This window comes from Colius striatus, chromosome 10 (genome assembly GCF_028858725.1).
Source record: "Colius striatus isolate bColStr4 chromosome 10, bColStr4.1.hap1, whole genome shotgun sequence".
Lineage (NCBI taxonomy): Eukaryota > Metazoa > Chordata > Aves > Coliiformes > Coliidae > Colius > Colius striatus.
In genome coordinates this window covers 31,124,360-31,136,369 of record NC_084768.1, presented here as the reverse complement: position 1 = coordinate 31,136,369, position 12,010 = coordinate 31,124,360, and the positions used below count along the sequence as shown (strand labels likewise).

At 55.2% G+C, this 12,010-nt stretch overlaps 1 protein-coding gene across 1 annotated transcript in view; it reads left to right on the top strand.

Moving 5' to 3' along the window:
• The first annotated feature begins 11,847 nt into the window (after positions 1-11,847).
• ST3GAL3 (ST3 beta-galactoside alpha-2,3-sialyltransferase 3) overlaps positions 11,848-12,010 on the top strand; it is a 182,402-nt gene continuing 182,239 nt past the window's right edge. Inside the window, exon 1 of the mRNA XM_062003580.1 lies at positions 11,848-11,911. The gene's annotated coding sequence lies outside the window, so the exon portion shown is untranslated. The remainder of the gene's footprint in view (positions 11,912-12,010) is intronic.

The window sequence follows — 12,010 nt, the reverse complement described above, 5'->3', positions numbered from 1 at the left end:
GGTGTCTTTTGGAGATGCTGAGTTCTGTTGTTGAAGGGCTTGGTGCAGCATGGCAGTTCAACTGGAACAGAGACAGAGCCACCGAGTCATCCCTCCTCATTGAAGCACACACCTGAGACATCTGCAGGATGAGCTGAATTGCCTTGGTTTCCCTTTGTAGCTGAGAGTGACAGAATAGGGAGTCATCAGAACATCTTCACTGGGTGCAGAGTCAAACCACTGTTCTTTACTTCAATGTCAGCCCTTGAGTTTCTCGGTGCTGGTTGAGACTTGCTGAACTGGCAGTCAGGGAAAGGAGATTCTCCTGCCTTAGCTCAGGGATTTGTTTGTTACTGATACACTTGGTGACCTTGAGTAAATTGCTTATTCATCATAGTATTATTTCAGCCCATGTCTTTGGCTGCTGAGGTGCCAAGTGTTCCTGGAGCCAGCTTTTTGTACTTTGGGAGAATGTTAATGTCTCCTTTTCCCTGACAAATTAGTAGACATTGCACTGAACCTTTCACTTGGGTTAGTGTCAAGTGTGTAGTATTTTAGGTTCAACCCTAAACAGCATGAGATACTGCTAAAAGTCAAAAAAGGCTTTTTCCTCTTTTTTTCCCTTGTCATCCTTCAGTTTCTTTGCACTACTGTCAGAGCTGTTCATCAGCTTTAGGTTTCTCTTGTGAATGAGTGAAGAGTGCAAGGCACCAGGTGGGGTGGGTGTGTTGTTGCTTGGCTGCAGTAATGAGCATGGGGAATGGGAAGGACTCACCTAATTGCTATCTTTTGAGGAACCTGGGGCAGATACATGCAGAAACATGGCCACAGCCTCCTTGCATGAGTCATGTGAGAATGCTGAAGTCAAAATTGTCCTGAAAGCACCTAGTGAGTAAGGGAAGGATGTGGAATGGTACTGGAAAAGGTTGCAATGCAATAACACTTGTGTTAATTCTAGACGAAACTGAGCCGAGTTAACAGAGCCTGAAAAGGGGTGTCCTTGGCCTCCAGTTCTGTGTTTAAGAGAAGTTCTCACTTTTATGACTGGTTCTTGTGGGCTGTGAATATCCAGCTGGGGGAAGGAGTCCCACCAGAGTCACTGCCTGATGGACCCAGTGTGGGCCCCTCATGCTGCGAGAGGACCCAAGGCCCCAGGAGCTGGGATGCTTCTCATCTTTATCCACACAGCTGGCTGAAGAAAGAGCTGCCTTCTCACAGGTTACAGGCAAGGTGGGTGACTGGTGTTCTGGGATGTTTTCATCCCCAGGCTGAAGACCTCCATACAGAGTTAGGAGAAACCTATCTTTGCAGCTCAGGAGTCTGTACCAGGCAGTCCCTGTGACTGCATGGTCAGTGATACATGCTATAGGCCAGGGCAAACTACTTCAAGAAGTGTTAAGGATTCAAGTCCACAATCTAGCTGCTTTTGGGGAGGCAGGGGCTTGTGTTGAACCCATGGACATCTGGAGGAGCTTCGGACATGGAGATCAGGTGGTTGTGAATGGAAGCTGGTGTTAGTTACCGTGCTTGGACTCTCCTGAAGTGCTGCAGCTTCTCCTGAATACGGTATTTCTGCACTTTCGGGGTTTAGTTTTCATGCCAGTCCTCACAACAGGGTTAACTCCAATGTCGTTACTGATAGCCACAAGCAGTTTAAAAAGAAGCAACTGGGTATGGTGGGTGCAGGACGTGGCGTCCTTGGTGCGAGTGGTGGGGGCTGGCCAGCTGCAGGTTGCACGTGCAGAGAGCTGTTAACTTAAGCCAGTCCTGTGGGAAATAGGAGTGGTGCTGCTGTGCTACTGGAGGCTCTGCTGAGAGCAGGGAAATTGGGAATGAGGAGCAACTACACTCAAGGGCTTAGCAGCCCTCCTGCCTGGAGCTGTGGCTGCCCGAGGTGGATCGCTGCCAAGGCTGCTCGGCTCTGCGACGGGACACAGCTTCTGCTTATCCAGGCTCAGGCAGAGCTAGGGCAAGATGAAGGGAGCAGTCATGTTGGCAGCCAGAGCCAGGTCTGTCCCCTCTGGCTTCTCCATTTCCACTGGATAGATGTTTCCAAACACCATTTAACAGCTGCTGTCTGTGGGGACTGGCAGGGGAGTCAATGTTCTTACTCTGCATTCCTCCCTTGCTTGCAGGGAGGTAGCACAGGGCATCCTGCTTGGCCCTGGGCTGTCCTTGCAGCAGGGCTGGGGTCAGCCCTCTCCTTCCTCTCCAGCTGGAGGTGAAGGCTCCTCTTGGGTCCCTGTGGAAGCGGGGGGCTGCAGCCCTGTCCCCAGCGGGGAGGCCCCATCTTGGGCCCTCAGCACCATGCAGAGCCTGGCAAGGGGAAAGGGACAGAAAACCAGCCCTTGGCTTTCCTCCCTCCGCAGCCAGAGCAGCCGAGGGGCCGCCAAGGGCTGTGTGAGGGAGAAGAAAGGCGGCGTTGATGGGAGATGCGTGGCCCCGAGCTGCTGGGCCAGGAGCCAGGCACGTCAGCAGCTGATGGGGCTTCTCACTCCCCTCCTCCAGCTGAGCCTGGGGCTTCTCCAGAGCCCTCTGAAGGCATCCAGTGTTGCGAGGCCTCTCCTGCCCCTTGCCCTGGGCTGGGCTCGTGCCCCTGTGGTGGTGTTGCTTTGGCACCAGTGTGCTGTGGGGGCTTTCCCCGGGAGCCCAGCTCCTGCCCTGCTCCCCCCTGCCTGCCTGTGTCCCTCAGCCTCTCTCCAGTTGTGGGAGCAGCCCTGGGGGCACCTGGATCAGTCCCTCAGCTGTGCAGCCTCGGACCAGCAGCCTCCACTCATGCTGAGGCCGCAGGGATGGCTCCTGGAGAGAAGTGCCACAGGGCCAGGGGAGTTACTGGGGGCTGGACTGTTCTCGCCACTCAACAGCACATCCCTGCCCCTTCTCCAGCCAGGCTGCAGCACCTCAGTCTTTCCAGGAGCTGCTGAACAGCAGAGCCCTTGTGCAGCCTTTGTGGGGAGGTGCCTGGTCCCTGCTGGGAGGGAGACTTCCCCCTTCCAAGAGAAAAAGGACGCCGGCTGCGCCCAGTCCTGCCTCAGAGGTGCTTGGATCTCACCCCTCTCCCAGCTGCACTCGTGCCCCAGCCCTGCAGGGAGGTGAGAGGGCTCAGGGCTCTGCTCTCTGCGCACCTCCAGCCTGTCCTGGGACGTGCCCCTGGTCGGAGTGGCCTTGGCTGTGCTGGCTGCTGGCCTGGGCTCTGGCAAAAGCCCAGCACAGGGTGAGGGTGAGTAGGTGACTTTTCAGGTTTGGGGTCAAGGATGCACGTGTCCTCCTTGGGACACCAGCCAGGCTGGAATGGAATCTGTGGGCTGGGAGTTCCTCTTGGGCAGCACAGCACCAGGAGACATCCACATGGAGGGAGCAGGGCTTGTGGCTTTGGGCAGGGAGAAGTCGTCGTGCCCATGGGCTGCGCTGGGTGTGCACAGGGTGTCTCCCAGCAGTGGGGACGGTGGAATTGGCTGCAGTGGGCCTTGGGGCTGGTATCCTGGAGGCCAGAGGAGCTTGCTTGAGATGTCTGTGCTGTCAGGAGGGAGGCTGTGGCACAGGGTAGGGTTGCCCTGAGTCCTCTTCTTCCATAGGCACTGCAGCTGCTCATGAGCTGGTGGAAGGCCCACGGGGGTGCTGATGCACCCAGTGTCCCTCAGCACAGTGATGCATGATGGTGAGTGCAGAAAGTGCTTCAGAGCTACTGGCTGAAACCATGTGAAATGCATCTTGAAGGCAAGGGAGCAGGGGCTCATGAACTCAAGAAGGCTGTGGGATGCTGGGCTGGACAGTAAGAGCTTGTGCCCCGTGTGCTGTTGCTTTGTGAGGAGGGTAGACAGGTATTTTGTGGATCAGCTCTGGAGTGAGAGAGCGCAGATGGCTGCAGAGGAATGGCATAGCTGCTGGTGGGATGGGGGTGCAGGGACAGCTCAGATGGCAGCCGGCAGAGCTTGCCAGCCTCTGGGTTCTTAGTCCCTATCTGGAGCTGGACCCTGAAGAAGCCTGTTGCCTGTCACAAAGGCCATGCTGCATGGTGGCATTTACCCTGCCATGGTGTGCTCTGCCCTGAGCATGGGCTCCTGCTGGATGGAGCCCTCCTGGGAATGCCTAAGGGACAGGGGGGCCAGCCTGGGGATGAATGGGGGAATGCAGGTTGTCCCCATGTGTTGGAAGCTCTGATGAGGCTGCACATGCCCTCACAAAGCAGCCCTCCCTCCTGCCCTGGCCCATTGGCATCCCTGGGGCAAGGTACGGCCTCTGCCTACTGGCCATGGGTTGGTGTCAGAGCCAGAGTCTCTGCTTGAGGTTGGATTAATGCTCTTATCCTCAAAGCCATTCCTACAAGAGCTGGCATGGCCCTCCAGGCAACTCCAGGAGCATCTCTGCTGCATTTCCTCCTCCACTGGGTTTATTGAGTGGACAGTTGCCCAAGGCTCAGCGTCAGCAGCCACACTTGCTCTCAGAGCCTGTGGACTTGGGATGTGCAGGGATGGGGAGGGAGGAGCTGACAGCTTTGCCTTCTGTTGGTATGTTGTAGGGAACAAGGCCAGCACTCTTCCTGGAGGGGCTGCAAACTCAGCTGTGCTCTGCTTCTCTGGCTTTTCCCTCCCACTGAGGGCTGAGCATGCTCTCCTGCTGCAGCTGCTCTGTCCACGTGCCCTGCAGCTCCTCATCCTGCTGCCCTTGCACCCACACCGCTGTCAGCTTAGCTGCACTTTTGACTTGTCAGGGAGTGTCTGGGCAGTACCCCCTTTCATCATGATTAGGTGTTGATGGCTCTGGGATGCTCTGTGCCACACTCTGGCCCTGGCACAGCTCTGCTGTGGCGATTACCAAGGCACAAAACCAGCCCCAACACCCTGTGCCAGTGCAGAAGCTGGCACTGCCCCGGCTGCTCTGGCAGGGAACAGCCCTTTCCATCTGCACAACCCCCATCAGCCCACTCCTGGGCTATTTTTAGTCTTGACTATGTGCTGGGAGAGAGATGACAGGCTGGCTCACAGCTGGACCAGGAGCTGCCTCTCCCCCTCAGGCGCCTGGTGCGAGGGGAAGAGCGTGGGCATTGGGCAAAGCTGCTCAGAGCTGCTGGGGGCTGGAGCCACAACTCCCCCAGGAAAGGCTGGAGCTGGGGGCTGACAGGCAGCAGCTGCTGGTGCAGCATTCCTCTGTCCTCCCCCTGGCCTCACACAGCTTCACTACTCTTGAGAAAGGTTCATGACTCCTCTAGATCTCAGTGGCACTTGAGTATCTGTCCTTCAGCTTGTGAAGGAGAAGGAGGGAGGTACTTGAGCAGGCAATGCTGTGGGAGTGAAGTGTGAGCAGCAACACACCTGCCCATGGTCCCTGGCTGCATGGGGAGCCCCTTCAGCTGAAGAGCTTTTGCTTTCTGCAGGGCCCCAGGCTCAGGAAAGTGTTAGGGAGGAAGGGATTGACCCTTTTTGGGCAGAGCCCTGCATGGGGACCCAGGTGGTGGAAAGTGAGGGGAGCCAGAGGTGACTCCAGGGTGAGATACTGGAGAACAGGAGAACTGGGGCAGAAGGCTGTGGCCCTGGGCCAGGCTTATCTGCAGCTGCTCCCTTAGCTCTGTTGGGGAGGCGAGGCATGGGGCAGGTACCTGATGCTCTGTGCACATGCAATGCCACTGCTGCTGGGAGGTGGCAATGCCAAGCACTGACTGTCTCCTGGGTGCTGGTTGTGAGGGGAAGAGCCTAATGCTCACATAAGCACCTGAGTAGTGCTAGGCTGGGTTGGAGGGGAGCTGGGCTGGGGCAGGGTGCACTGCCCAGCCTCATGCCAGGGCTCACATGGGCTGTAGGTGCTGGGAACATGAAGTCTATCTGTTTGGCTGCACAAATCAACAGTGCTGATCTACCCCATCCCCAGGAACCAATCTGTCAGGGAGCATGTTATTGGCACCACCCCCTCGCTGTGGTTACCTTCCTCCATCCCTGTGTTGGAAGGACCAGTCCTGCTGCAGGTCTGAACCTCCTCTGAGTGAGTGCTGAGCCCTGGAAAGTTCCAGGCTGCCTCTTCCCTGGTCCTGAGGATCTGCCACCCTCCCTCAGCGTTGCAGTGGTTTGAGTGGTGGCTGCAGAAGTTCACAGTCCCTCAGCTGTGGCACAGGCAGTTGGTTCCTAAGGGGAGCAGGGGAAGGAAGTTTTGCTGGAGAGGCTGAACTCTGTCCCTGCCTTCTTGGGACTGTGTTGGGTGGGCTACAGCTGCCTCTGAGCTGTAGTGTGTGGGAAATAAGGGACCTCCTGGCATGACTTTTCCCCCATGGCTGCTGGGATGGGGCAGGGTCCCCCATGGCTGGAAGCTCTGCACACACTGTTCAGAGTAACCGTTGCTGTAAAAGGATCCAGTGTCCCCTTCCTTCTGTTCTCTCATACCTACCCACGTGGGACTGTGTGACTGCTGGTGCTGTACCTGCTGGGGTTTGCTGTGTTGCAGCAGTTCCACTCTGTCCCTGGCCCGTGCTTGGGGCTGGCAGCTGCCTTCTCTTGGCTGCTGTTAGCCCAAGTCCTGCCAGCAGACACAGCACCCACAGGCACTTCTCTCTGGTTGCACTAACTCCTTGTTATGCAAAGCGGCTGCAAGAATACACAGGTTGCCACAAATGCTGTCTCCCAGCTGACAGCATGTTGGTGCTTCCCTGCAAAGCACAGGGCTGCAGCACACATGCTCCCACACCAGCTGAGGTCCACTCATGCTCTGTGGCTCCTCTCCTTCCTCCCCTTTCCCAGGAGGAGGCAGATAATCTCCAGCAGCCAGGAGCAGGGCAGGCACTGGGGCAGAGGGGGGTGGCCACAGCTGGGCCCCTGCCAGCTCCGTGCCCATGGCTGGAGCATCTGTTCCAGCAGCTCCTCCCAGGGACTGGCAGGATTTGTGCAAAGTCATTGAATTGTCTGATGCTTTCCCTTTCCTCCTGCTGCCTCTCCTTATGCCATTTCCTTGGTCCCTTTCCTCAGCTGGGGCTAGCAGGCACTGGGATGCTGCCAAACGCATCTTTGCTTTGAGCACGTGGCCACACGCTCTGGGAAGTTTTCATGTCCTTTGGTGCATCAGAAAGGATTTTAGGAGGGGGAACTGGCTCTGCAGACAAGAAATGCTCTGGGAGCTGCTTACCATGACAGTGGGGCCAACCATCCTGCAGTACAACCTCCTGAGGCTGTGTTGCAAACTCAGACCTTTTTGTAACAAACCACGCAGGAAATGGGCCCAGAAATGGAATAAGTGGCTTATTCCAAAGCAAGACTCTTGTATCCACACTGGCAGTCCTGCCCCAGCCTGGCAGAAAAAAAAGGGCAGATGACCACACTTTGTGTCTGACATCATGACAAATGCCATCATGACATTTCACACGGGGCACCGAGCTGCCACAGGAGTGCAGCTCGCCTGGGACCAACGCTGGCTCTCAGCCATTTCTTTGAGGCACATGAGGAAGAGATCAGAGCAATCCAAAGTGAGGGCTGAAGGAGCAGAGCTGTGGGGTTTGGCACCATCTCACTTGGGCACCTATGGGAGAGATCAGTGTGAGCAACAGAGCTGGTTGCTGCGTTGTGGAAAGGTCACCAGTGTGTTACTTGGGTTCAGAGGCTTCAGTGCTCCAGGCAACAGGGAGCAGTGGACATCAGATGGGGTTCAGGTTGAAAAGATGAGCCTGTTGCCATATGGCTCCATCACCACAATATGGCACTGGACCAGGAGAAGGTTGCTGGAGGTCCAGGTACACCCCTGTTTGTTATGTCCTCCCATTAAGCCTTGTCTTGCCCACAGCCCTCAAAATGTAGCTCTTAATGCACGTAGTTGTTAATATAGCGTGAGCCTTATTAATTCTAATACCTACTTTTAATTCAAAGCTGCCATCAGTGTTGATGGCAGTGGAGAAGGCAAAGCGTGCTCCATAGCTGCTCCTGCTCTCAGCAGCCAGACCTTTCCTTGTGCCCAGGGAGCTTCCCTGCGAGGTCGGTGCAGTGTAACACCGCACGGGGATGCCCTCGCTTGCACTTCTCCCTCCCCCGTGGCACTCTGGGTCTCTGCCCATTGCTTTGGCTCTCTGAATTACACTGGTCTCCCACCAGCTGAGTGTTTGTTAAAAATTAACACATAATGTTTAGGAGAGTTCACGATTATGTCATTGAAATGTTGTTTGTGAATTAGCTGGGCCTGTGGCATGAACCGAGGCTGGTTTGGGGAGCTTGCAGCCTCTTCTTGTGCCACTGCTGGGCCAAATTCCCTCCCTTCCGTGCCAGCACGTGAAAGGGGGTCAATCCTGCCATGAGGGTTTGAGAGGAGGCGGTGGCTGGATGGTACCTACCTGCCTCTCTCAGCCTGGCATGAAGGGGGATGAGGCAGTGACTGGCTGGAGGACTTGGGATGAGCCACAGTTCCAACCATCTCGTTTCACTCAGGCTTCAGTGAGGGGCTGCCAGGGAGAAAGGAAACCCTTTGAATGGCAGATATGCAAAGACTGTTTGAGCTGGTTACCTTTAGGGGTGGCATTAAAGGTGGAAACTCCATGCAGTTTATTGAGAGGCTGTTTTAGGGCATGCAGTCCAGGAACCAGGCAGTGCACCAGATTCCTCTGTGACTGCTGACACTGAGAGCAGCCTGGGTAAAATGTTAAGATGCATTGTGAAATATTTCCCTGACATCACACTCACATCAGCCTGGATACCAGCAGGGTTCTGTGCCCTCCTCTGTTTCACAGCACAGTAATCTACTGAGAGGTGGGACGTTGGCTCCTGGAGAGCTCACTGAGGCTCAGCAAACCTTGTAGCTGCCTGCCAGACTCAGCTCCCTAAGGCCCCCAAACCTGGCACCACTCTGCTCTGCACTGAGGTTTGTGTCTGGTCCTGGATGAGCCGTGTACAACTGCAGCAGTGTGCTGGGAAGAGGAGGTGCTTTCTGCCTGGGTTAAACAACCCCCAGCTGGAGGGAAATCCCACCAGCCTCTGCCTGCAGACAGTCTCTCAGCCCCTGAGGGCCTGCAGGCATGGCACCCTGCCTCATGCTCACTGTGGGTGCGAGCCCACCTTTGCAGACAGCTATGTGCTGCTGCTGGAGAGGCAGCTGTGACATCCCAGGGCAGGGAGTGAGCAAGGGAGATGTGGAAGTGTCCCACCACCCAGCTCCACGGTCACGCTCCTGGGTGTGCAGCTGAGACCCACGCTGGCCAGCCCAGGCGGCTCTAACCTGCCAGCAGTGGGGCTGGGAAAGGTTTGGGATAATCCTGCCTGAATGCTTAGTCTGCTACTCTGCCAGAAAGGACCAACACAGCCCTTTGAGACAGAAAATAGGAAAAGGCAGATTTAATCCCTGTGTCTAAGCATTAGAGAGGCTCATTGTGGGATTATACATCTTGAAAGAGATTCAGAAAAACCAGGCAGCCTGCACAGAGCACAAATGGCTTGAGGGTGGGAGGAGAAGCCTGACAGTAAGAGAATTAAGCAACTCAGTATATTTAGCTTATCAGAAAGATGGATGAGAGGGGGTTTGCTTGCAGCATATGTGTCGTGTCACAAAGAGAAAATGCCAGGCTCTGAAAGGCTCTTTAATCGAGCAGAAGGCAGAACAAAATGGTACGTCTGCAAGCTGAAGCCAAGCGTAGGGATGTGGGATGCTCTTCTGAACATGGGGGTGAGGGACTCCTGAAACAGACCCAGAAAGGTGGGAGTCTCCAATGCTTCTCTTCACATCAAGCCTACCTCTTTTCTTGGGAAATACTCACAAGCCAAGGAGATGAGCCACTGAGTGGTGTGCTGGCCAGCACCGTGCCTCAGGCAGGGCCCTTGTATGGTTCCATCTGAGGAAGACCCTGGGAAACCTGCTCAGGCTGGGCAAGGTGCTGGGGGAGCTGTTCAGGCAGGCTCCAGGTGCTTACCTGTGCCCACAGTGGTAAGTGTGGCTCTTTGCTGTCGAAAATATCTGGAGGGCAGCAGAACTTTTCAGCCAGGTTCAGCTTGTTTTAGCTTGTTTTGTGTGAGGCTGCTGACAATGGTGTTGAACATTTCTGTTCTTGGAGTAGCCAGAGCACCAGAGATGTAAAGTGCTCTCCACAGACTGATCACATTTAAGAATGGTATGTAATGAGTGTGTGAGACGAAACAAGTTTGGCCAGAGAGATAAAACCAAAATACAAGCGTGCTGCAGCACAGATTGCATTTCCTAAGCCTGTGCATCAGCAGAGGTAATCTCTATCTAGCCATTACTGGAAAGAGATCTTTGCTGTGGCATTTAGTTGCATTTAATTAATAATAAAATGCTACATTAATTAGTGTCAGGTCTGATTTGATGACATGTAATTTGGGGGCAAGGATTACAGTGTGAGCATTAGAATGAGAGTTTTTATAGGGTAGAGAGTCAAAATGAGATTGGCAGCCTCACTGCAGAGGGAGCCCGGAAGCTGACGTGTGTCTCTGTGTGTGTGTGTGTGTTTGGCAACCCATGCAAATAGTTGCAGCATAACTTTATTTACCGATGGGAAAAGAACCCGTAGCTGTTATTTACCTTTATGTGTCACCCCATATAATGTGTGGCTCAGCTGCCATGAAAGGAAGAAGCAAACAGGCATCGTTTCAGCAGGAACGCCCTGTGGTGCTCAGCACCATGCGTGAGGTGCGTTTGCAGAGCAAGTTTGGTATGCCCTGGGTAGGCTCCTTCCAGGGGAAGGGAAGGAAGAAGCTTTGCTGATGGTCACTCTGATGTGCCTCAGCCCCACTGAGGACATGAGCAGCTGGACCAACACATGGCCCCTTGCCCAGCTTTGCCCCAGGCGTGCTGTGTGCCGAGGGCACTGGGTTATGTCTACTCTGGCATGAGTGGCCCAAGCAGCAGGAGGGGTTGATGCAGGGACATGGGAGGTGTCGGACCCTTCGCAGTTGGGACCAGTCCCAACTATCCTGAATTACCTACTAATGCAGCTGCCAGCCTTGCCCTCTACCAGAGCCCTTTTTGTTTCCCAGCTCGTGGCCATTGTGGCTGCAGGAAATGCGCTGCAGACACACAGGCAGGCAGGGGCTCGGCAGGTCAGCCACAAGTGGCTCTGTTGAGCAGGGTGGGCTGTAGCCCTTGCCCATTTGGTCAGTTTGGCTTTGAAAAGCTCCAGAGCATTCTGGAAAGTGGCATGGCAATATGATAGGATTTAATCAGACTTAATTATCCCCCTGCTGTTGATCTCCTAGCAACATCCAGCTTGACATCTGTCTGCGAATGAAACGTGTAAGCTAAGCAGGAGCGTGTTTGTACTAAAGTCCTGCTACTCAAACCAGATCACTCCACTAATCGTTGCCTTAATTCATCTCGTGGCGTTAGACAGCTGCTGGGAGCTGGTACCTGGTTTCCACAGACGCTCAGCACTTGCCTCCTGAGTGTTTTTTTCAGACTGGCAACAAGTGTGACTTCATCCTGGGCTCATTCCAGCACACTGACACCTGATAATGGGAGGTAGAGTTTCCCCGAGTGACAAATGCGTGCTCGGGAGCAAGCTGCAGCCTTGTCGCTATCTGGCTTCGGGTTGTAGGTCCTCGCTTATCTCATCATCATAATCAGATCACCCGCTGCGCCGGCAGACCACGGGGTTTGCACTCTGACTGCGCAAGCGGAAGAGTTGGGGCGGTTCAGGTGAGGTTTGAGGACAGTCAGAGCAGATGTGGCGTGGCAGTGGCCGCTGGCACAGGCAGCTCTGTGTTGCTGGGGCACGGAGCAGGGCTGAAGCAAGGGGAAGCGACCCAGCTTATGTGGCTGGAGGGATGAAAAGGCGAAGCGAGGAGCAGGAATAAAGCAAGTGTTTGTAAAGCAAAAGCAGGCTCCAGCCAGGCACAGGAGTCAGGGGGGTTACTGGAGGAAAGGAGCCCGGCGGCTGAGCAGGGGCTGGCGGAGGAGGCTGCCCAGCCCGGCCCTGCCTGCCAGCTCACCCTGAAGCCAGAGGGAAGGCAGCTGCCTCATGCGGGTGAGAGCGACTGGCGTCCTGTGGGTCAGCCCTGGGGAGATGGGGGTTGGTGTGGGCAGTGGGGGGGGGGGCTGACATGCAGAGGGACAGAGCTGTGTG